Below are 24,610 nucleotides of genomic sequence, written 5' to 3'. Positions count from 1 at the left end.
TAGGAAGAAGTAGAACCAGAACCTCAACACAATTTTCCCAAGCTAAACCCTAGGCTTTGCATGCCAAACACAGCTTTGAAGAGCTGTCCGTGGTGCTGGCCTCCTCTGCCTGAAGTTCCACTAGGATTCAGATGGCCCGAGGTAGATTCAGGGCCTTAATCCTTGGTCCCTGACATCAGCTCTCTCATTTAACCTGTGTCCTGGGTGATGCTGGCTATCAACTACGTCAACAGTCTGCACAGACCCAGGCTATCTCAGGCATCACTATGACCTAATCAAATGCCTGCACCAACTGTGACCTTGGCCCAGCAGTCAGCTTCTCAGCCTCTTTTCCTGAAGACGTTTATCAAATCAGAAGTGGGGACAGCGAAGCTCCATAATTCAGTTTAGAATGTCCTAGTGGGATTCCAAGTGCCACTGAGCTGACCTGCATATTCAGAAATGTTTATGTTATAGAAAATCAGGAACTTAAAGGTTATCAAATTTTCCCTACAACCAAATTTTTACTAAGATTTTCACACTGATTCCCTCCCTTTCACTTCACTCAGAGATGGCAGTTTTAGCTCTTATTTTCACCCTTCATGTCTTATTATTGAAGTATGTGGTTTTTAGTTAAATTTGGGCTGGGAAACTCTAATCTAGTCAAATTCCTACACAATAAAGAAATATACTACACATCCCCAAATCAACTGTCTCTCTGTTCTAGCTGAGTACCTCCGATGTCAGGGAACTCACTATATCTCAAGGTCCCATTTTAGTCACAGAGGATCATTATAGATAGACCATTTCCATGACCTCTGAACAAGATATTTAATTTTTATTTGCAAAATTGTCACATAAAACAGGTAGCTGAGAAATGTCTCCATTTATAGAAACGTTAGAGAATCCTGGTAAACTTGGGTTAATCACACTTTGACCATCTCTAGGGAATAAAACACAGCCCTCATCAAAAGCACAAGGGCTTATATCACACTTTCAATTCCATATTGCTCAACTGAGAGTGATCTTAGTTTTCCTCCTTTTTGCATCCATTAACAGGTTAGCATCAGAGTCACTGGCTCACTATCTCAAATGGGATACCAAATGGGATCACTTCATCCATTAATAATTTAGAACTAGTCCTGGTAACTCACATTGAGGTCAACTCATCAGTCCATTGGCTTTAACTATTTGGTTTAAATACTGTGTGTGTGTGTGTGTGTGTTGTGAGAGAGAGAGAGAGAGAGAGAATATGAATCTCTCTTCCTCTTCCCAACAAAAGCTGACATTTCAGCTGCTCTGAGAGAAACAGTTCACCAAACACAGTGAATGAGGCTAAGAGGTAGATACTGGTACTGGCCTGATTGGTTGGTTGACAAAAAAATTTCTTATCTAACTTGATTCTTGGAAAAAAAGAGTATTCGAAATGAGATCTACATTGTTCTCTGGGCTATTTTTTTTTCAAGTCAAAAAGGATCTAAATACGAAGGCAGTGAACTAAACAGTGGGCTAAATAACAAGTGACTCATTCCTTGGGAGTATGCCCAGTATCTTCTCCTCCTGGTCTTTAAAAAATATTACTAAAACTTCTATCGTTTTATGCCTAAGAGTCAAGGAGAGGAATACAGGCTCCCTGAGCCCATCTGGCCAATAATGAGTTTTGTTTTCCTCACTTAACACCATTTGTTTAAGAATAGTTTTGCCCTACTATTTTCCAGTGAAGTGATTCCTGAAACCAAGAATTCACAGTATTGAGTATTTTCTGACGCTGTTTGGTATACTTCGGCTAAGATGCTTGCCATTTGAGAAACTGATCCCCTATTTAAATGACCATCAGCAAAAGTTATTTGAATCACACAAAACAGTAAAAATGAGCCAATATGCTCCCTGTACCATCTAAAAAGATCTCCTCTGTTCAAAATCCTCAACTGTATCCACTGAGCACAACACTGAGAGGTTATGCTTCTAATCTCAGCTTCTGTTGCCTTCTCCATATACTCTGAATTCCAATCAAACCAAAAATGTCCCCTTCCTCTTTCTTATTCTGCATTGTATTCCTCACAACAGGTACTCAGTAAAGATTTGTGAAACTGAACTACAAAGTACTTTCGTAAATATTAATGTTAAGATGACTGAGAGGAGGCATAAAGTGAGGCAAATAAGACTGATCACCTCACTCTGGGATGGTCTTTCAAAAGGCCTAACTTTTCAAAAAACGAAAATAAATAATACCGTCAACTCATATTTTAAATTAAAAGTCTTAATTCTGAGTCTGCACTAGTATTGTCTCATGCCATTTTTCTCCATATACCAAACAAGAAAAATGTCAAGGGAACCAGCAGCAAGAGACAGCTTAAATGAATGACCACTGTTCACAGCCCAAAGGATGCTGCACTGCTTTCCAACAGTGACTCATCCTCCCCCGCATTAATTGTCACCTCTAGGCAAAAGACACTCCATCCTCTAGTTGCAGCTCTGATTTTTCCTCGCATTGTATTTCATTTGCTAAAGATCCAACTACTGTATCTCCAAGAGTCTTTCATAAAGGTCTCCTTGAAAAATCACATCAGTGAAATTCAACAGACTTAAGACCAAATTCATTCAAACCCCGCACACCTGCAAAATTATTTACCTCCGAACTTCTCTTTGTTCAGCTTTATCTCCTATTAGTCATCATACAAAGCCAAGTTTCTTACCATCCACCAAACATACTGTGTTTATTTCCTCTGCCTTATACTTGGACCTATTTCCCTTTTATATTTTTTCAATCCTACCAATTATCTAAAATGCCCACCCCGATTAAACCTCCATCATCCTGACTGGCAACCCTAGCTGGAAGTTATTACACTTCCTTTGCACTCTTAATGAAACACAACATCTGTTCAACTACCTGGAACTAATCACCTGATGAGTAAAATTGCCGAGGATCTTTGCTCACCTGAATTGTAAGATACTAACGGCAGGAATCATATCACATCTTCTTTGTTTGAAAACATCTGAGACTGCAGTACCCAATATATATAGTGCTTGCAGAGCAAACACTTAGCAGTTCCAAAAAAAGTATTTCAATTCTAAGACCAAAAATTGCACATAAATAATGAGTTAACACTAGTTCTGTATCTTTTTTCTGAGAGTTTAATCTCCCCTCTAAAGTGTAATATCTTTTTCTGCATCAGCAACAGGTAAAAAATTAGAAAACTCAACAAACTATGATAGCCAAGGTTAAAGAAAATTCTCTCTTAATTGTACCCATTCTACGTTTATACACCCAATTACTTTTAGTACAATTACAATTAGTATTAATGATATACATTCTTGGCATTAATATTGATTCTAAATATATATGTATTTTAGTTTATATGTAGATGCACATATGCATGTATATAAACATACATGTGGGCAAACACGTTTGTGTGTGTTATCTATACCCACACACATATGATAGAAAGTCAACATAATACTTTTGCAAAGTGCTCTTTAAAATATCATTGAAAGGGACTAGCCCAGTGGCATAGTGGTTAAGTTCATGTACTCCACTTTGGTGGCCCAGGGTTCATGGGTTCAGATCCCAGGCACTGACCAGCACTGCTTGTCAAGCCACACTGTGGCAGCATCCCACATAAAACAGAGGAAGACTGGCACAGATGTCAGCTCAGCAATAATCTTCCTCCACAAAGAGAGGAAGATTGGCAACAGATGTTAGCTCAGGGCCAATGCTCCTCACACACACACAAAAAGTCATCGAAAATAATTTTAAGTAGTGCACTATGTGTTTACTCATAATTAAAACAGAATTACTTTATGGGGCCACCCCATGGCTGAGTAAAGTTCCATGTGCTCCACTTGGGCAGCCTGGGTTCATGGGTTTGGATCCTGGGTGCAGACCTACTCTACTCATCAGCCATGCTGTGGAGGCGTCCCACATACAAAGTGCAGGAAGACTGACACAGATGTTGGCTTGGGGCTAATCTTCCTCAAGCAAAAAAAAAAAAAAAAAAAAGAGGAGGACTGGCAGCAGATGTCAGCTTAGGGAGAATCTTCCTCACAAAAAAAGAAAACAAAAGCAGAATTACTTTAATTAACATTCCATAAGTTAAGCACAGCTAGTTTGCTAAGAGCAAAAAGTAGAACTCATACATTATCCTGCCCATCTGCACCATGGAACAATCCACCAAATTATTTACATGTATAATGAAATCTCACTGACAATTAATTAAGTCAATGAGAGCCACTTGAGGTAAAGCTTAAAAACAACTGTATTTAGAATCAAAAGATATGAATTCCAGCTCTGACAATGACATTAAATAGCTGTGTGAAAGAGAAAATGCATAACCTCTTAGTGCCTTAGTTTCTTCACCTAAGAAATGAAAGCCAATATCATCTACTACTGGATTTTTTGAGAATTAAATTAGCATACACATGTAAGAGCACTTTGTAAACACTCAAAAATCATTATTAACATAAGGGTTTATTATGCCTTAATAAGTGCCCTTACTCACATGAAAGGTGGAATTTTAAGTCGCTGTCTTACATTTGACAAAACCATTCTAAGTGTAGAGGTTTTTTAAATGCATGAAAGAACAACATTACTCGATGTACAAGTTCTTTAGAAAGAAGTTATAATAACTACCCCCATAGGACGCTGTACTGTTTTCCCAAGATTTGTAGAAAGGTGTCACCTATGATGATAAATAAAAGAAGCCCACAGTCTGACTCTTCATGAAAGTTCTTTAATCATTATTCATTAGTATAGTACTTAAAAATAAAAATTATAATGATAATACTTAATGATATATCAAGTATTCAGAAGGAAACAGGAGAGTCACAATCACAGCAGTATTTTCCTGGTATTTGGCTAAATATAAGTAAGTCTTGTTTTTCCAGATGGCGGCATTCCCATGTATGAAAGGCAGGGCGGATTCACTTCATGGGATACAAGTTTCACACTAGTTTTTCTCAACTGTCATTAACTTGGAATGCTTAAATGCCATGATGTTTTTAAAGTGGATTTCAAGAAATATATATTTTTCCCCATCCAGAAACTTCAGGTTTTCTTAGAAAATGAGTAAATGCGTTTTCATCTATCTAAACTGAGTTCATTGACTCTATCTTACTATCAAGTAGAATATGTATATTGAAGAAAAGTGGGAAGTTCCCTCTTATATAATATAGAAACTAGTAATTTTCCCCTCAAGAATTCAAGAGAATACAGACTGATTTTCTTTGAATATCTGGAGCTAAAAACTTTAAAATGAGTTTGGGTGAACTAAGCACTTGGCCCTTTTCCCAGCTTCCAGTCTATCTTGCTTCTTGTCAAATACTGTATAGAAAACGCAGAAATTGACTTGCATGATGTTTTCATTGTTTCTGGTGTGGTTCACTGGGTTAAAAGTACTAACTTTCTGGGGCTGGCCCCGTGGCCGAGTGGTTAAGTTCGCGCGCTGACTGAGGCGGCCCAGTGTTTCGTTGGTTCGAATCCTGGGCGCGGACATGGCACTGCTCATCGGGCCACGCTGAGGCAGCGTCCCACATGCCACAACTAGAAGGACCCACAATGAAGAATATACAGCTATGTACCGGGGGGCTTTAGGGAGACAAAGGAAAAAATAAAATCTTAAAAAAAAAAAAAAAAGTACTAACTTTCTAAGCCCGATTTCCCCACGTGAGAATTTCCTATAGACTATGTGGCAAATTACTTACATACACTCTCAAAGGGAGTAGGTAGGATTTATTGTAGAGGTATTATGTAGAGTTTCAGTCCCTCCCTGGAAAGATCGTTTATACGATCACCTAAAGTTTCATTTGCAAGTGATCCTATTGTTGTCTACCAGAAAACAGAAGAACATATGTAAAATGTGCAGAATAAAAATCAATTAACGATTTCTTTATTTTTCAACTCCCTCAAATAATCTAGTTTCTCACCAGATAAGGGGTAATTTAGGCAGGGGTGTTCAACAGAGGGGGGATAATATTTACATAAAGTTTCCTGCCCCAGGTAATAGGAAAAAATGTATACATTTTCATAGTCCACTGCAACAAGCCATTGACATTAAACAAAACATAAAAAGACAGTGTCTGCTAAAAATAGACTCAAAAACTTGGGGCTAGAATTATGTCATGTAGTATTTTTTTTTTAATTCTATTTAAAGCTCCATCATAAATTCCCTTGAGAAAAAAACAGAACTCAAGAGAACAAAAGGTACCAGTGACTCATTTGAGATTTCAGTCCTGGTTAATGAATCACCTAGAATCTAATGCCAGATGACTCAGTTGAGAAGGCCAGAGTAAGTAGCCTTGCTTTCATTTGTTAAAAGAAACTGCTAGGAAGCCCTTTTCTGTTTTGTGAATTGAAACCACAAACTTCCCTGGGCCTCTGTTTCATCATCCAAAATGAGGCAGGGGTAGGGTGTGGTTAGATAACCAGCAGAGTTCTAAAACGCCTTACAATTAAAACTTTGAGGCCTATTTCTGTTACGGTTAATTTGATGTGTCAATTTGGCTAGGCAATAGTGCCCAATTATTTAAACAACTAAAGTCTAGGTGCTGCTGTGAAGATATTCTGCAGCTGTGGTTGACATCCACAATCAGCTGACTTTATGGAGATTATCCTTGATAATGTGAGTGTGCCTCACCCAGTCAACAGAAAAGACTTACAAACAAAACAGGTTACCTTGATGAAGCAGAAATTCTGCCTGCATATTCTACTGGTTCTGTTTCTCTGGAGAACCCTAGCTGATACAATTTCTACCTGTTGGAATGCTATTTATAGTATACCAAAGGCAGATGATAAATTAGGAAAAGGAGGAAAAGAAAAAATACCATGCAATGTGTTTGAAGAGAAAATGCTAGGGAACCCTATCCCCCTCCACCTCCCACCCCTGCCCCAGATTATTTTGATCAAATCGCATTCTAAAATTTAAAAAAAAAACCCACAACAAATAATTTTTAGATTAAATTCACCTAATGGGATGAATACAACAGAACTCAATTTAAATGCCTACTACGTACCAGGAACTCTGCTAGCACTGGAGGTTTCACAGGCAAATAAGACATGGCACATGCTCTCTGGGAACTTAGTTTGGTGGGATATATCGATAGGCAAACAAATCATTTCAATATAATGGGGTGAGTATGTAAAATTAAAGAACAGACTACCATCAGAGCCTAAGATGGACAATTTGGCCCTAGCTGGGTAAGAAGACAAGGCTAGGAAAAGCTTCCTGCAGCCCAGCTGATTCTCAAATGAATATAAGTGGGCCAGAAGGATAGACTAAGATATAGGAAGAAGCTTTCTCAGGTATTAGATGCTACATGACAAAAAGAAAACAAAACAAACACTGTATGTGCAGGAAAGTACGTATATTTCAGTGATTCCAGAGCTCAGAACATAAGGCAGGGAATGATGAGAACTGAGCATGCAGAAGGAACGAAGCATCAAATGGCAGTGGGCCTTCCATGTTGTGCTCAAGATCTTAGGTTTTACTTTTAATTTTTTCAGTCTTAGTGAATTTACATAGCTGTATAGTTGTGCAATCATCACTACAATCCAGTTTTAAACACTTCTGTCACCCCAAGACATGTTCCTGTGTCCATTTTTAATCAAAGCTCACGCCCATCCTTAGGCAACCACTGATCTGCTTTCCATCTCTATAGTTTTATTTTACCTTTTCTAGAAATGTCTTATAAGTGGAATCACACAATAGGTAGTTTTAAATATCTGGCTTCTTTACTTAGCATACAACATTTGAGATTCATCCATGTTGTTACATCTATCTGTAGTTCAGTTTTTATAGCTGAACAGTATTCCATTGCATGGTTATGCCACATTTCTCTTCTTCATTCAAATGTCCAGTTGACAGACATTTGGATTACTTCCAGTTTGGGGCTATCATGAATAATGCTGCCATGAATATTCACATAGAAGTCTGTGCAGGCATATGTTTTAATTTCTTTTGGGTAGAAACCTAGAAGTGGAATCATTGGATCTTGTGGAAAGTGTATATTTAACTTTTTAAGAAATTGCCAAAATGTTTTCCAAAGTGGCTTACCATAAGACTTTAGATTTCATCTTAGCATTGATGGGCAGCCAATAACAGGTTTTAAGCTGGGGAATGATCCAGCTAATTTTTAATCATCTGATTCCACAGTGAAGATTGACTTGAAAAAAAATGCTACTGCAGTGATCCAAGTGGAAGATGAGGGCTTGAACCAAGATCTCTGGGAGGAAGGATGGACTCAGCAAATATTCAGGACATGAAATAAACAGGATTTTGTGACCGATTTGATACAGAAGTGAAGCACAGAATTCTAGGATAACTCCTAGGTTTCAGGCTTCAGCAAATGAATACAAATGAACAGAATTCAGGTACAGATCCACTGGGTTTGAAGTCCAAGTAACTATGTCCAGCAGGCAATATATATGTATATATATCCAATCAGTCTGAGCTTCAAGGGAGAGGTCAGGGCAAGAGAGACATATATGGAGTCAGCGCTAGATGTTTGATTTTTAAAATCGGAAAAGCATTGCCCAGGGAGATTGCTCAGGGAGACCACATATTCAGAGAGCAGTTATGGGTCAAGGAAGGAACACTGAGCATCACCAACAATTAAGGGCCATAGAGGAGGGAAAAAACTAACAAAAAAGACCAAGAAAAAAACAAAGTAGAGGGAGAATCAAGAAAGAGAAGGATCAAAGAAACCAAGGAAGCAATTTCTCAAATGAGTGTAAGCAAGCCCAGAGGATGGACATGGAGGTGGTGGTGGGGTGGTAGTTAAAACAATCATTCCAAGAGCCATTAGAATTCAAGAGTCTGATAGCTCTGTGATCCTGCAATCCATGATGTATATATTGTAGGCTAATACAATGGGGCCAAGGCAAAGTACACGTAATCTAAAGGACACCAGGTATCAGACACCAGGAATCATCCTCATCTTTTTGTATATAGAATTTCTTCCATCTCAATTTGTGCCTATAGAAATACCATTCAGAACTGTAGGAAATGCTCATGAAAAGTAGAGTAAGTGACAGTTGTTGGGTCCCAGCTGCAGGGCAGGCAGCTCAGAATACGCTCCATTTCCATCACTAAAGCTTGTGCTTGGACAGCCCTCCTCCATCCCTTCAAGGTAGGTACTTCTGCTTTGAAGAAAGCAAGCATCAGGGACCGACTGCACACCAATGGGTATTTGAAAACATATGAGAGACTTCCTACAAGTATTTCACACATCAATATATTCAGTTCTCCATATAGCATTTTATGTCACCAAATGTGGCAGCCAAGCTCTATCCTGAGGTACATGCTCTTCCTTTCCTAAGCCAAAGGAAGCTAGCACCATGCTCACAGATGCAGTAATAAATCATAAGCTTTACCTTATATAACAATAAGGAAGAAATATGAAGAGACTTCAGAGATAGTTATGAAAGTGGACGGACAACCACTTGGCATTCAATGAGGAGATACCAGATCCACCATCTTACAGAGAAAATCACTGACTTGCTGACAAAAGAATTAAACTTAGGAACAAATAATAACCAAACAAAACTCAGAAAGATGGATCCCTGCCTGAGATACCAAGTTTGATAACTCCTATCTGCAGAAATTCCATCATTCAAACCAAACATTTTTAAAGCACCTTAGTGACAGGGCAGATATATAGAGAGATTCATTTATAATCCTGGGCAGAACTTCCTGAATGCTAAGCAGGCCGTCACTGCCTGACAAGGCTGTGCAGTGACAGACGATCCTCTGCTTCCACTCCAAGCTTCGAGGTGTGCTGCCTGCACTGCAGCTGACTCTCTGGACACGCACACCTTGCAGGCTCATGCTGAAGCCAGAGAAGGAGACGTGGTGGAGGCTCTGCCTCATCATATAAATTCCTGGTTTGCTTTTTTTTTCTTTTCCAGGGAAATATTTGCTCTAAGCTAACATCTGCTGCCAATCTTCTTCCTTTTTTTTTGTTTCCCTTCCAAAGCCCCAGTGCATGGTTGTACATTCCAGTTTTAAGTCATTCTAGTTCTTCTATGTGAGCCCCACCACAGCATGGCAACTGACAGATCGGTGGTGTGGTTCTGCGACCAGGAAATGAACCTGGGCTGCTGAAGTGGTGAGCGCTGAACTTGAACCACTAGGTCATGAGGGCTGGCTCATGGTTTGCTTTTTTATCCACAATTTCTAGTATTAGAACTTCAGGCGTCCTTTGCCCCTGCAGGGTATCTGTAACAGGAAAGGCTGCTACAATAGCTGGAGAACATACTCAGAGTAACGTCACTACATCCCACACCCTCTAAGAGCTAACTTGACTCCTTCTTTCCCAATATGCTTTCAAGGTGTGGAAAGAAGCTACTCACTTTATCATCCCATTTCCTACTACCTCAATAAACCATGTCCCAATAGTCATATTTCACATTCTTATACCAATACATATACGGTCATGCACCGCATAATGACGTTTCAATCAATGATGGACCACATTTATGATGGTGGTCCCATAAGATTAGCACCATGTACCGTAGGTGTGTAGTAGGCTATAACATCTAGGTTTGTGAAACTCACTCTAAGATGACAAAGTTGCCAACGATGCATTTCTCAGAACATGTCCCCATTGTTAAGTAAAGCATGACTGTATAGCTTTTGATAAACAACAGGGAAACATTTGGCTTTTCAACAAGCTTAGAGTTGCTCAGATTGTGCATTAAATTGAGGACAGGCTCTAAATACTATTCCAGCATTCCAAACTGGCACTAATGGCTTCCTTTCAAGTTTCTGCCCAATGCTTTTCAATCACGTGGGAGACTTGCTCTCAAATGAGTTGACTGCTTGCAAAGCTCTAATGAAAATATGCCAAAAAATAAAATACGGAGAAGACACAGGAAAGAATATTCTCTTTCTAATTCTGCTTGGGCCCACTAATGTGCTAATGTCAGCATCTGCTAGTGAGTAGTAGGTGGTGAATACAGGGACTCTGAGAGGCTGTCTTATTTGTTCAATTGGCACACGAGAGGTAGAGAAGGAGGAATATTTAGAAGGGACAGACTTTCAAGAAGAGGCTGGGTACCTCTTCTTATGACAGAGGAAAAGTGAAGCCAAATATGTACCAAGACAGGGGTCCAGTGGCAGCTGTTTTTAAGTCACTTGTCCTTAAGCTCTGGGATGTAGGGAAAAGAAGAATGAATTAAAATTGTAACTTTATTGAGATATAATTTACATGCCACAAAGTTCGCTCATTTAAAGTATACAGTTCAATGATCTTTAGTACATTTACAGATTTGTGTGAATATCACCATAATCTATTTTTTGAGCAGTTTCAACATACCAAAAAGAAACCCTGTACCCATTAGCAGTCATTTCCCAGTCCCCTCCCCCAACTCCATTCAATGTCCCACCCTCTAGCAACCACTAGTCTACTTTCTGTCTCTATGGATTTACCTACTTTGGACATTTCATATAAATAGAATCATATATTATGCAGTCTTTTGTTTCTGGCTTCTTTCAGTTAGCATGATGTTTTCAAGGCTCATCCATGTTGTAGCATGCACCAGTACCTCATTCCTTTTTATGGTTGAATAATACTCCATTGTACAGATATACTATATTTTGGGGTTTTTTTAATATATATTTTGTTTAACCACTCATAATTTGATGGAAATTTTGTGCTACTTTCTAGTTTGATAACCTCAGGCAAATCATTTTACCTCTCAAGTTTTCTGACATGTGAATAATTAAAAGCTACGTCACATGGGAATTATGAAGATTATATAAGATAACTGAGTAAGCGCTCCGTCAACTGTAAAGTACTTCACCAATGCAAAGGATTAGCGTCATTACTCCAGAGTGTTACCTAAGCGTAACAAGGCGACATCATGGACACGGTGACTTTAAGGTGGAGGCTTATAAATGCTTCTATCCAGGACTAACTTGTGGTAGAAGGAAGAGAGACACTTTCCAAAATCCAGGCCAATAAAAGGTTTGAGGGCCATTAATATACATGGCATCATTCCAGATGAAGGTATTTAAGAGCAAAATGGTGTGCCTGTAGGCACTTGTTACTAGTTAAAGATGAATTTGAGATTTACATTTCAGCGCACAATGCTAGACTGAGAATACATTTTTCAGAAGTGATCTTTTAAGTTGTCTTATCAAATCAACTGTTACCAGAGTCCTGTGGTATACTGGTTCAATGAGTTAACGAGTAGAGGTTAAGTAGGAGAGAGTGAGAGGAAAGGAATACATTCATAAGCCTATGCAGTATAGGAGTTTTGGTGGGGGGGTTTTTTTGCAAAATAAGAGATTCCAGTTCTGATTTGGGGTGAGGGCTGTAGGAAAGAGAAGTCTGGTCACCCATCAGAAGAGAAGCACTGCAGGAACAAATGTGCGTTTGATGGTAATAGACCATCCCATGGGTATCTATGTGTGCTGAAGGCTAGGGAAAGAGCAGAGATAGAAACCACTGGGAAAGTGGGGGCGAGATGAACAGATGTGTTATGGCCAGACAGCCAGGTTGCACCAGAGACAGGACTGAAACCCAGGTCGCCTGATTCCCATACTCATTAAAACTTCTATTTCCCAGGAAAGGTTTGACTAGGGTAGCTGTAATCAATAGACATCAATCCGTAGCATCAGATGATATTTCAACGTGCAAAAATTCTTTAAAATTTTTAAACTTGCTTTCCATAACTCTTTATATTGCTAAAATTGTTTTTAAACATTTTCTTAGTAATTAACAAGAACTGATTGCAATCAATTAGGTTTTACTGTCCTTCAATAGTAAATCTGTAACTTCCTTCCTTTGCTTATATGCCTACTGAACCATATTGTCACCAGGTGCATTGTACCCTCCCCTTGTAAAGATGTCCCGACCCCTCTCTACTCCCACTTGTTAGATTGTATTTTGTACTATATCATCTATCTGAATGTCTCTGCAATGTCTCAGAGGTCCTGGAAGGCAGTGATTTTGGTCTTGTTCATCTCTGTTTCCCAGTGCCTAGCACAGCCCTGGCACACGGTCGGCCTGCAATGTATGAGCAGATGAGAAGTCAGTGGAACAGCACACCGACTTCTGCACTGATGTAGTCTGCTTATTTTTTCCTTTAACTTCCTTTTTCTGTTCAATTCTATATGATACCATCCCCCTGAACAATCACTACATTTGCCTTTTCTTTTTTCCCACAAAATATCCCTCTGCCAGCGGCAAAGATCGAAGGCAAAAGGTAGATATAGAAAACAGGGTAATCAGCAACAGCTCTGGATACATTCTCCAACAGCAGTAGCTTAAACAGGTTTTTTATTGAGGTAATATGCTGGCAAGACTGTTGATAAGAATATGATGAAAAGAAGTTAGAGAAAGCAGGGTGAAAGCAAGAGCTGGCCTATTCAACACCATTTAACACTCTAGCTATTAGACAAGGCAGTCAAAGGTGGTACCTTCTTTATATGCTTGTTTCCCATCACAATATCTCCACCACCATCACCATGTTAGAACCTGGCTACCTTCTAATCTCTGTCATTCATTCATTTAGAAAATATTTACTGAATGCCTTTTACGCATCAGGCACTGAAGATATCGTGAGGAGGATGTTCAAAGGCCCTGGGATATATGGGGTAAGCACAGCTTCTCCAAGAGGCCAGCATGAATAAAGATTGGGGCGGGGGGCCCGGGCCCGGGCCAGTGGTGCAGGGGTTAAGTTTGCACATTCTGTTTCAGCAGCCCAAGGTTTGCCGGTTTGGATCCCACGTGTGGACCTATGCACTGCTTGTCAAGCCATGCTGTGGCAGGTGTCCCGCATATAAAGTAGAGGAAAATGGGCATAAATGTTAGCTCAGGGTCAGTCTTTCTCAGCAAAAAAAAAGAGAGAGAGAGAGAGAGCGCGAAAGATTAGAGAAGGAAGGAGAAAACATCCAAGATAAAGCTGGAGATGATAGCAGGAGCCAGACCCTGCAGGCCCTTTTGAAGTAGAAGAAGGCCTTCATCCTAAGAGCAATGAGGGTGAAACATGAGAGGTTTTATGATTTTAAAACAGCATGCTAGATATGCTTAGTGCAAAGCCACTCAGCCAAATAAGACCTTGGCATCACAAAAAGATGCTGCTTTAGGAAGAGGTTTCATTCCTGCCGTAAGGGCTACACAACATTTTGCTTTCATTAGCAGGACCATAGAATCATGATTGTCACAAGTCTGGCATGCACAAGAGAACATATGGCTTCTCTCTGGAAGAAGTTCTGCACGCATCAAATCCCAAATTTGCTAATGAAAACATCCTGCTCTTTAAGTAGGCTTAGAGAACACAATACATATAGTTTTTTATTGCTGTTGTCCTTTTGTTTTGGTTTTAGTTTCCCTCCCTGAACAGCACATGAAAACCCACAGCGAGACTGAACTTGACGGAACCTAAAAGAAATTTTCCCAATGAATTATTTTATGGTTTCCTTGCAAACTGTGTTTCTCTTGAGCGAATTATCATTTACTCTTGCATAATATTTCCTAACTTAGGGTATGCTTCAACCTGTCATTTAAAGCTCAGGAGAATATCTTTAGTAGAGTAGGTTTTAGATACCATACTACTGCTGGAGGAGAAAGTTATACTGTGAAGTACCCCCCCCCCCCACAAAAAAAGGAGGGGCCGGCCCTGCGGCCAAGTAGTTAAGGTTCTGCATGCTCTGGTTAGGCGGCCCAGCTTCACGGGTTTGCATCCCGCGTGTGGACCTACTCTACTCGTCAGCCATGCTGTGGAGGCATCCCATACACCAAGTAGAGAAAGACTGGCACAGATGTTAGCTCGGGGCTAATCTTCCTCAAGCAAAAGAAAAAGAGGAGGATTAGCAACAGATGTTAGCTCAGGGCGAAAAAATGGAGGGAAAGTTTCTTTCAGTCTAATGACTGTGGCGCACCTCCTCCTTAACTAGTTAAATCAGGCACCCTTCTTTATTCTCATAAAGAATTAATTTCACCCAAATAGGGATGATGAACATGCCAAGGCAGAAACTGGATTTAAGCAGCACAAGAAACAGGCTCCTGAAGAAAAATGAAAAGTCAAAGAGGAAGACTAGTTTCACATAGAAATCTGACACATTATTTCAAACTCCAAAATGTAAACACTCATCTATGCACCACTCTGTTTTCAAAAAGCTAACTTTTTGCCCTATTTGTTATGGATACTTTTTTGTTATTGTTGTTGAGGAAGAATAGCCCTGAGCTAACATCTGCCGCCAATCTTCTTCTTCCTTTTTTTTTTTTTTTTGCTTAGGAAGACTGGCCTTGAGCTAACATCCATGCCCATCTTCCTCTACTTTATATGTGGGACGCCTGCCACAGTATGGCTTGACAAGTGGTGCATGGGTCTGCACCTGGGATTGGAACTGGCGAACCTTGGGCCACCAAAGCGGAACGTGCAAACTTAACCTCTGTGCCATCAGGCCAGCCCCTGTTATGGGTACTTTTATAAATAAATAAAATGTAAAAATATAATCAACACTCCTTTTATGCTCCCTGCTCCCCTGAGACAGCACTCTCCTTCCCAATGGCAGTTCTGTTCTTCTGCCCATGTGTCTTAGTTGGGAGCTCCCTAAGGCAGAGCCTGGGACACAGACGAAGGGGCAGCAGTTTATTGGGGTTGTGGCCTCTGCAAGCAGAGGGAGCAGAAAGAGCAGTAAGAGGGTCAGAGAAAGGCAAAGCCAAAAGGAGCATGTTCTGGAGTCGTTTACTGCATGAGGCAGTGGGCCTGATCCTGCACAAGACCCCCTGAGGAACCACGTAGAACGCACCTCAGTATCGTTCCTTGGACGAACAGGAAGCCAGGGCAATCATGATTCATATTCCCCTTGGTTGAAGGTTGCCTCTAGGTGCTTTAACTCCTGATATGTCAGGCAACACCCAGGAAAAGCTAAAATTCCAAGAGTAGGAGAAACTCATGGGGCAGAAAGGCTAGCGGTGGGAGCTGGAGCTGTCCTCGCCAGCTAGGCTGAGGGAAGCAACTCTGGGCACTCAGAGCGTATGTACAGCAGGGGCTAGTTAATTTTTTTAGTAAAGGAGCAAGTAGAAATAGTTCAGGACCTGAGGGTCAGTGCTATAGACTGAATGTGTGTGCCCCTCAAAACCTCTATGTTGAAATCCTAACCCCCAATGTGATGGTATTAGGAGGTAGGGCCTTTGGGAGGTGATTAGATCATGAGAGTGGAGCTCTCATGAATGGGATTAGCAACCTTGGAAAAGAGACCCCAAAGAGCTCCTTGGCCCCTTCTGCCATGTAGGGACACAGCAAGGAGACGGTCGTCTATGAACCAGGAAGAGGACCCTCATCAGACACCAAATCTTGGGCTTCCAGCCTCCAGAACTATGAGAAATAAGTTTCTGTTGTTTATAAACCACCCAGTCTATGGTATTTTGTTACAACAGCCTGCATGGACTCAGAAAATCTGATACATTCCATGTCACATATTCTTTTCTTTTTTTCTTTTTTTAAATTAAAGAACTCTCCTTCTACATAGTAAATTTTCTTTCAGAGTTCAAAGCTTCCCTTGGAGTGTCTATCTGACCTGCTATGGAGAAAAGCCATAGCTTGTTTGCTTTCTTTTTTGTTTGTTTGTTTTTACAACACTTTGAAAATGTAAACATCATTCTTAGCTTGCAACTTGTTCAAACACAGGCCATGGGTCAGATATGGGCCACAGGCCACAGTTTGCTGACACCTGTACTATAGTATACATAAACAATATAAAGACTTATTTTCTGTTTTTTAACATATATAAATATCATACTCTACATATCCTTCTATAACTTGTTACACATCAAACTTATACATGTTGCTATACGTACAGGCAAACCATTCATTTTAACCTCCATACAGTGTTCCACTGTAAGACTATATCAACATTTGTGTATCCATTTCCTTAGAGGGGTGTGTCTGGGGTGTTTTATATTTTTCACTATTACAAACAGTCCAGCAGTAAGCATCCTTCTGTGAGGGTCTCCTGCTGCATGAGTGAGAGTTTTCTCTAGAATATATGCCTTGAAGTGAAATTACTGTGTCATAATGTACATGAATTATGTACATAAATCTTCAACTTTCAAATTTGGTTATCACATTACTCTCCAAAGTAGTTATACCAATTTATAGCCTCCACCTGTAGTGTACCAAATTCCCATTTCTCCCCATCTTCCTAAATATTTAGTTTTGTCAGACTTCCTAATTTTTGCAACCCTGAGGGTTATGCATTTATATTACAACACTGTTTTAATTTCCGTATTTCTGACTGCTATAGAAGGTGAATGTCCTTTCACACTAGTTGATCTTCCGTGATTCCTATTCTATAGGCTGCCCGTGCATACCACGCACCTATTTTTCATTGGTGCTGATGTTCGCTCTGCTCTTGGGCTGTCTTTTCTTATTCATGTGTTGTGTAGTAGTTCTTCATTCCCCTTTTATTTTTAAAAGTGCTGGCTGGCTATGATGGGGCTGGGTCAGCTGAGTCGAGACCTACTTCCACACTCAGCAGAGCTCCAAAGGACCCAAAATCCTCACTGTAGGTATCACTCTCTTTGGGTAAAAATAAACACATCACTTAACAAATATGACATCCATCCATTCATTCATTCACAGACCTTTGAGTAGTTACTACAAAGTGGTATTCATGGTACTAATACCAGGGAACATAAAGGTATAAGAAATCACAACCTGACGAGCACATTCAACTACAATGGAGGATTAGTCATCAGATGAGGTAAATGTCACTTAGCTTGGAGCAAAACCTTGAAAAATCAGGAAGACAGGGTATGATGGAAGCTTCACTCTGGGTAGATACAGCCAAGGACATGGGGGCTCCCTCTCTTCACAGCTTGTAGTCAAGGGCAACAGTTTCACTGCGAGGCGCAGGCTGCCAGTGCCTCTTATTCCGCTACCTCTAACCCCACATCACGGAAGTGCAGACTTGGGCACGTGCTGCCAAGAGGACTACATCTCTCTTCCCCAACTCACTTCGCACTTGCAGCGCAGGGCTCTGCCCCAGAAGCAACAGGCTGAAAATACTGGGGCTCCAATCACACCAACCCTAGCTCACTCATAAGGTCAAGATTCCACTGAGAAGAGCAAGCTAAGAAGACCAGAGGCCACACAGTGCCTGCTTGTAGAGAAGAGCTGTCACTCTGGGAGAAGTGGCTACTGTCCCTGCCCAAAGCCTGGTGCAACAGCACAGAAGTTCTGCCCAGAAGGAGAGGCAGGCCCTAGTGACAGAGAGCTCCACCATGCTGCTTGAGGAGACGGACTTTATTTGGGACAAAGAAGGGAGAAGTACATGCCTAGGGACACTGTCAAAAACAATGAAGATTTTGGCGGCAAGCAATTAATTACATGGGGGCTAGCAGCTTCGTCATATCAGTATGAAAAAGTAAAATGATGGACCAGCCATAAATTTAGCAGAGACAGCCTGAGAGATATCCAAGGAGAGTGCTCCTGGGATCACACTCATCTCTGAGGGTCAGGAAGGTTAAGAACGCACACCCTAGGCTGCACCCACTCAAGAGTAACGAGAGTGGGACATAGGGCAGACATAAAAAAATTCCCTAAGTCACACACAGATCCATCAGCAAAATGCTGAAGCCTTACTGACTCAAGGGGTTTAAGCACAACTTTTGACCAAACACTGGCCAAACAATAAGCCATTCTAACCTAGGAAGAAATCAGGAAGTCAGGCTTAAAAATAAAATCACCTTCAGGGGCCAGCCCTGTGGCCGAGTGGTTAAGTTTGCACTCCGCTTTGATGGCCCAGGGTTTTGTGGCTTTGGATCCTGCGTGCAGACCTGGCACCGCTCCTCAAGCCATGCTGAGGCAGCATCCCACAAAGAAGAACCAGAAGGACCCACAAGTAAAAAAATATACAACTATGTTCTGGAGGACTTTGGGGAGAAGAAGGAAAAATTTTAAAATCTTAAAAAAAGATAAAAATAAAATCACATTCAGCCCTCATGGTCTGGAAGACTGTGTGCACAGCCAGTGCTGCACCCTCTCTGGAGAGACCGGAGAGAGGACCTCTGAATTGCTAGACCCTGGCTAAAAATGGGGGCAAATCATAAATTCCCTGAACTGTGAAAGCAGTCTACAAGCCACACCCACAACCGACTGTCTAAGGCAGCTTAAGCACAAACTTTGATCAATAACTCGTTTATGTAGATCCAGGGAAAACCCCTAGGAAGCCAGGCTAAAAGATAAAAACAAGAAAAATAAAATCTGAGCAGGAAAGTCATAGAGTACATAATGTGAGGAAAACAGACTTCACAGAATTAGTGCAGCCAAGTCACTAAAAAGAAAAACAAGTGACCAAACAAACAGCAGCTTCAACAAACTGCCTCCAAAGTTGGGGGTGGGGGAGTCAGTATTCAGAAGGACTACAATATTTCACCTAAAATGTGGAGTTTTCAACAAAAAATTATAAAACATGTAGGGGCCAGCTCCGTGGCTGAGTGTTTAAGTTCGCGCGCTCTGCTGCAGCGGCCCAGGGTTCGGATCCTGGGCACGGACATGGCACCGCTGGTCAGGCCACGTTGAGGCGGCATCCCACATCTCACAACTAGAAGGACCTGCAACTAAGATATACAACTATGTACCGGGGGGCAGTTTGGGAAATAAAGCAGGAAAAAAAAAAGGAAGATTGGCAACAGTTGTTAGCCTAGGTGCCAATCTTTAAAAAAATAAAAAACAAAAAATAAAAAAAATTATAAAACATGTAAAAAACAAAAGACAAACCAAAACCCAGAAAAGTATAACCCATACACAGGAAAGAAACAGGCAATAGAAACTAACAGCTGACCAGAAGTGAGATTAATAGACAAAGACCTGAAAGCAGCCATTATAAATATGTTCAAAGAACTAAAGGAAACTATGCTTACAGAAGTAAAAGAAGGTATGATGACAGTGTCTTATCAAATAGAGGATATCAATAAAAAGACAGAAATTGTAAAACAAAAAACAAAAAATACTACATGGAAATTCTGAAGTTAAAAAGTCCAGTGAGTGAAATGAAGAACTCACTAGGGTGGCTCTGCACTAGATGGGAGCTAGCACAAGGAAGAATAAGCTAATTTGACAAGAGATGAACAAAGAATGTGCAATCCAAAGAACAGAAAGAAAACAGAATGAAGAAAAAATCAACAGCCTCAGAAAGGTGGGACCTATTAAGTGTACAACATATGCATAATGAAAGTACCAGAAGGAGAGGAGAGAGAAACAGAAATATATACAACGAAATAATGGCTGAAAACTGCCCAAATTTGATGAAAAACACTAATCCACGCTTCTAAGAAGCTCAATGAAGTCCAAGTAGGATAAATACAAAGGGAACCATGTCCAGACTCATCAAAATGTTGAACGCCAAAAATAAACTGCTGAAATCGGTAACAGAAAAACAACTTGTTTCATTGTAGTATAACGGAACTACAACAAAATTAACAGCTGACTTCTCATCAAAAACAATGGAGGCCAAAGCGCAGAAAGACTCAGGAAAAGACATGCAAGTTTTGATCGTGGGAGAGAGAAAGACCCAGAAAAAATATTGTAGAAGAGTCTTCACAGGCAGTAGGAATCCTCAGGCAAACAGAGGAAGAATGCAGAAGAATATGAAGAAAAATAAAAATCTTAGTTGTTAAAAGATTTTACCTAAAACCTGCCTTTTCATGAAAGGTACTAGAGAAAATATCTCATGTAGGTGGTTTGAAAGTGTATAAATTAACAGCTCTTTCATCTCAAAAGATGGTTCAGATACATTTGTCAACCTGACCTGTCAGTGAGCCATTCTGTGTTTAAGTTGATGTATGAAAGATGCATAGAATCATCTGTTAATTCTCAGAAAGAAGCGACTAAATTATTATTAACAGCTTATAAACATGTATAATGTGGGTGATATTGAAGGCAAAAGTAATGTGAGATTAATCACCTAAGACATCCAGAGAATTTATTCATTCATATTTTTTTATTGAAAATATAAGATTTCAAAGTTTGTAAAACTAGTGGGCACAGTCAGGAGAAATGCTAGAAGGCTCCCTGAACACTGATTATTAGTGCTGCAAAGCAGCAATATAAGAAATATATAAGGTGAGAATTTGAAGGTACATTATGAAAACTTTGATACAGAAATAACAAAAACGAAATCCACAGAGACCATTTATTTACACCACTGCAATAAGCTTGCTTTGGCTCTCGGAAAACATTGGGTTGTGGCTTTTTTGCTGTGTATTTTAAATGTGTTTTACTGTGCTGTTTATCTTTTACCATTGAAGCAAATTTACTAATCAGGCCCTGGTGATTTAGATAAAAGACATCTGTGAGAGGAAAGGGCATGGGGCAAGCAGGGAAGCCCAGCTAATGAGCTAACTCAGAACCTGCTAATTACATTTAGAGCGCCCTGCGTACCCTCTCTCACCTACACCCACCACTTCCCACTGGAAGCTAGTTGTTATCATCAGATTTGGACACATATTACTGACCAAAGAAAACGGCTAATTTACAAAGAAAATAAGTGGCGATGGTAGCAGCCCTATGAGACAGTGAAAGGAAGTGACCCAGAGGTGTGTAAATTCTGATGAGTCATTTGGTAATAGAAGGAATTTTCGTAAACCAACATTTCATTGCACATTCAAAAGCCAACCAGTTAAATTACAAATACAAAACAAAACAAAAGAATATTTTCAAAAGGAAAGAAAGCTCATGATGGCATGGAAAAATGTTTTTTCTTGAATAATGGATATTAACTATACTCAGTAAGCTCTTGTCCAACACAGAGAGGATAACAGCCATATATCTATGAGAACCCATAAGTTGGTATTGCATGTAGGAAAAACTGTCATTTGTTTAAAAGTGGAGACTAAGAAACCTCACTAAATAGAAGATTTTCACGATCACACTTGCCTTCTCTTGGCAGGTACGGGTCAGATCTGAGGGTAAACGAAATAAAGAGAGGAAGCCTGAAAAGCCACACTTCCTAGATACGGGTCCTGCCACTTCCCAGTTACGTTGTCTTGGGCAAATGTTTCACTTTCTCTCTTCTCTGAGATTCCTCATCTAAAAAAACAGAATCTACAGATTGCGCTTCCAAGTGCATATGGAAACTGGGGAAGAGTGAATCCTTAGCTACTATTATGAACATTCTATATGCATCTTGGGCTACTGTTCATTTGACCAGCGGAAAAAGCCCCACTGACTAAGAACCTCATGAAGACCACCACTTCATGAGAATTTCTTTTTTCCTTTTAAAGGGTCAGGAAATCTGGCCCTTCCTAAGCAGAGCATTAAAAAATAACCATTAACCAAGTATTTCTATTTCCCAGTGCTTTTTCTGGTTGCCTCCTCTACTGCTACCCTCCCTTGATGGGTTCATTGCAGCGACAATTAGTGCATCAGAGATGCATCAATGCAAAAAGGTCTGCTAACTTTTGGAGGGCTGTTCACCATTCCTATTCAAAAGACCTTCCATTTTCATACTGTAGACTTTTAAAGTAGATAAAAATTTGCTTTGTCTTTTTTCCAGTTAAGTTTGAATTATGGTGTAGTAACTAGAAATATCCTTTATATTGCTGTGTTTGATGGGCCATGCCCTCCATAGGATGGTTGTAAAGATTAAATAAGCATCTAGGGCCAAAATCAAAACTAAAAGCCATGTGGTCAGTCTAACCAAAGTGCCAATCTCAGGTGGCTGAACAGACTGAGGTGCAGAACCCAGGCAAGTGAAAAAGAAAGAGGAGAGCCAGAGGACTTAGAGAGGAGTACCAATGTGGCCTGAGATACAGACCTCGTTTTGTTACGAGTCTTCCAGAAAAAATTCCCACCTCTTATTTAACACAGTTCTACCCTGCTCAACCACACACTGCCACTCAATCTCATCAAAATGTCTCTTCTAGAAGACAGTGTAGCGATTACTGGAGCAAACATTAACCGTATACAGTGATCACATTTTGGTGGCTCACCTACGAAGGGGTCATAGTACAAACGGACACCACAGCTCATAAACTAAGAACTACCAGTTTAGATAGCTACACATCTTTAATCCCCAAGATCATCAGGTTGTTTTTTTTTTAAGTTAAATTTTAAAAACTGAGTATTAAGTCCTTTATTTTTATTTTTCACATTTCCTCACCCCGTTTCACCTAAAGTATCAAAAGATTGCTGGAAAGTCAATTTCTTGTTTCTTTTGTCCTCGTCCCGCTCAAAAGAGGCAGAACACCACACAGTTAATTCATATTCAGGTTAATCACTTTTCTGCATCATGTCTTGATACCCAGCTGATTTTTTTGTGAGAAGAGACGCTGCTAAAATTATAATTTGAGAGACAAGCAGAATAAATTAAAATATCCTTCCTTCTGTTGATAAACTATAAATTCCTATCTACTTTGTCAATGATTTGGTTTGTTTTGGACAACTTTACAAATAAGATACTCAACAAACTAAAAATATATGGAAGCTCTTGTAAATAAGTAATAGAAATAAAAAGAAATTATACTTATCAAAAATATATATGATTTACAGTTTATTACACACAGGTGAAACAAGAAAAGAAGTGTAGAAAGGATTCTTCACATCGTACTTCAAATATCTATAAGGACAAGGGCATTAAAACTTTCAAATATACTGGGAAAGACAGGTGTCTGGCTCCAAAAGCTTAACTTATATTCCAGGTAAGATCTTGTTCTTTCTTCATATTTTTAATTTGCCCTAAATTTGGCAGATAATGAAAACATTGATTGGAAATAGGCCTGGAAACAGCTCCTACAGTCTAAAAATAGTTAACTCATGGGGCTGGCTGGGTGGCGTAGTAGTTAGGTTTGCACGCTCCACTTTGGTGGCTTGGGGGCTCGCTGGTTCAGATCCTGGGCACAGACCTACACACTGTTTATCAAGCCATGCTGTGGCAGGCATCCCATATACACAACAGAGGAAGATGGGCACGGATGTTAGGTCAGGGTTGATCTTCCTCAGCAAAAAGAGGAGGATTGGCAGCAGATATTAGCTCAGGGCTAATCTTCCTCAGGAAAAAAAAAAAAGTTAACATATATACAACGCTTAAAGTTTAGAATCTTAGTTAGGTTAGCCACTTTGGAAAGTAAATAACATTCCACATATTTAATGCTAAGACAGGACAAAATAACATTTGCTATGACTGTGGAAGGCAAAATTGATTTTCAATTAGTTTTACCAACAACCTTGAATAAGGAGATTGTATTACCCAAATTGTACTTAGTACGTTTAAAAGTAACCCACTGAAAGCCATGGAGCCACCCTGGCTAAACCAGGGTAGATAGGTATCTTAAGGCTATACTGAAGATTCTTTGAGAACAGAAATATCTAACTCATCCTTTTTGACTCCTCATGTTATAAATTCCTAGTAAAAGCAGACCCTTGGGGGCTGGCCCCATGGCCTAGTAGTTAAGTTTGGCGCACTCCACTTCAGAGGCCAGGGTTCAGTTCCCAGGACTGGACCTACACCACTCATCAGCGGCCATACTGTGGCAGTGACCCACATACAAAATAGAGGAAGACTGGCACAGATGTTAGCTCAGGAGGAATCTTCTTCAACCAAAAGAGGAAGATTGGCAACTCATGTTAGCTCTGGGTGCATCTTCCTCAGGGGGAAAAAAAGAAAAAGCAGACCCTCAGAAG

General features: G+C 40.1%; 1 protein-coding gene across 7 annotated transcripts in view; it reads right to left on the bottom strand.

Moving 5' to 3' along the window:
* SH3GL2 (SH3 domain containing GRB2 like 2, endophilin A1) overlaps nt 1-24,610 on the bottom strand; it is a 196,885-nt gene that overhangs the window by 48,967 nt on the left and 123,308 nt on the right. The window lies entirely within an intron of this gene.

Source organism: Equus przewalskii, chromosome 22 (assembly GCF_037783145.1).
Source record: "Equus przewalskii isolate Varuska chromosome 22, EquPr2, whole genome shotgun sequence".
In the NCBI taxonomy this organism is placed as follows: Eukaryota; Metazoa; Chordata; class Mammalia; order Perissodactyla; family Equidae; genus Equus; species Equus przewalskii.
This window is presented reverse-complemented; position numbering and strand designations above follow the sequence as displayed.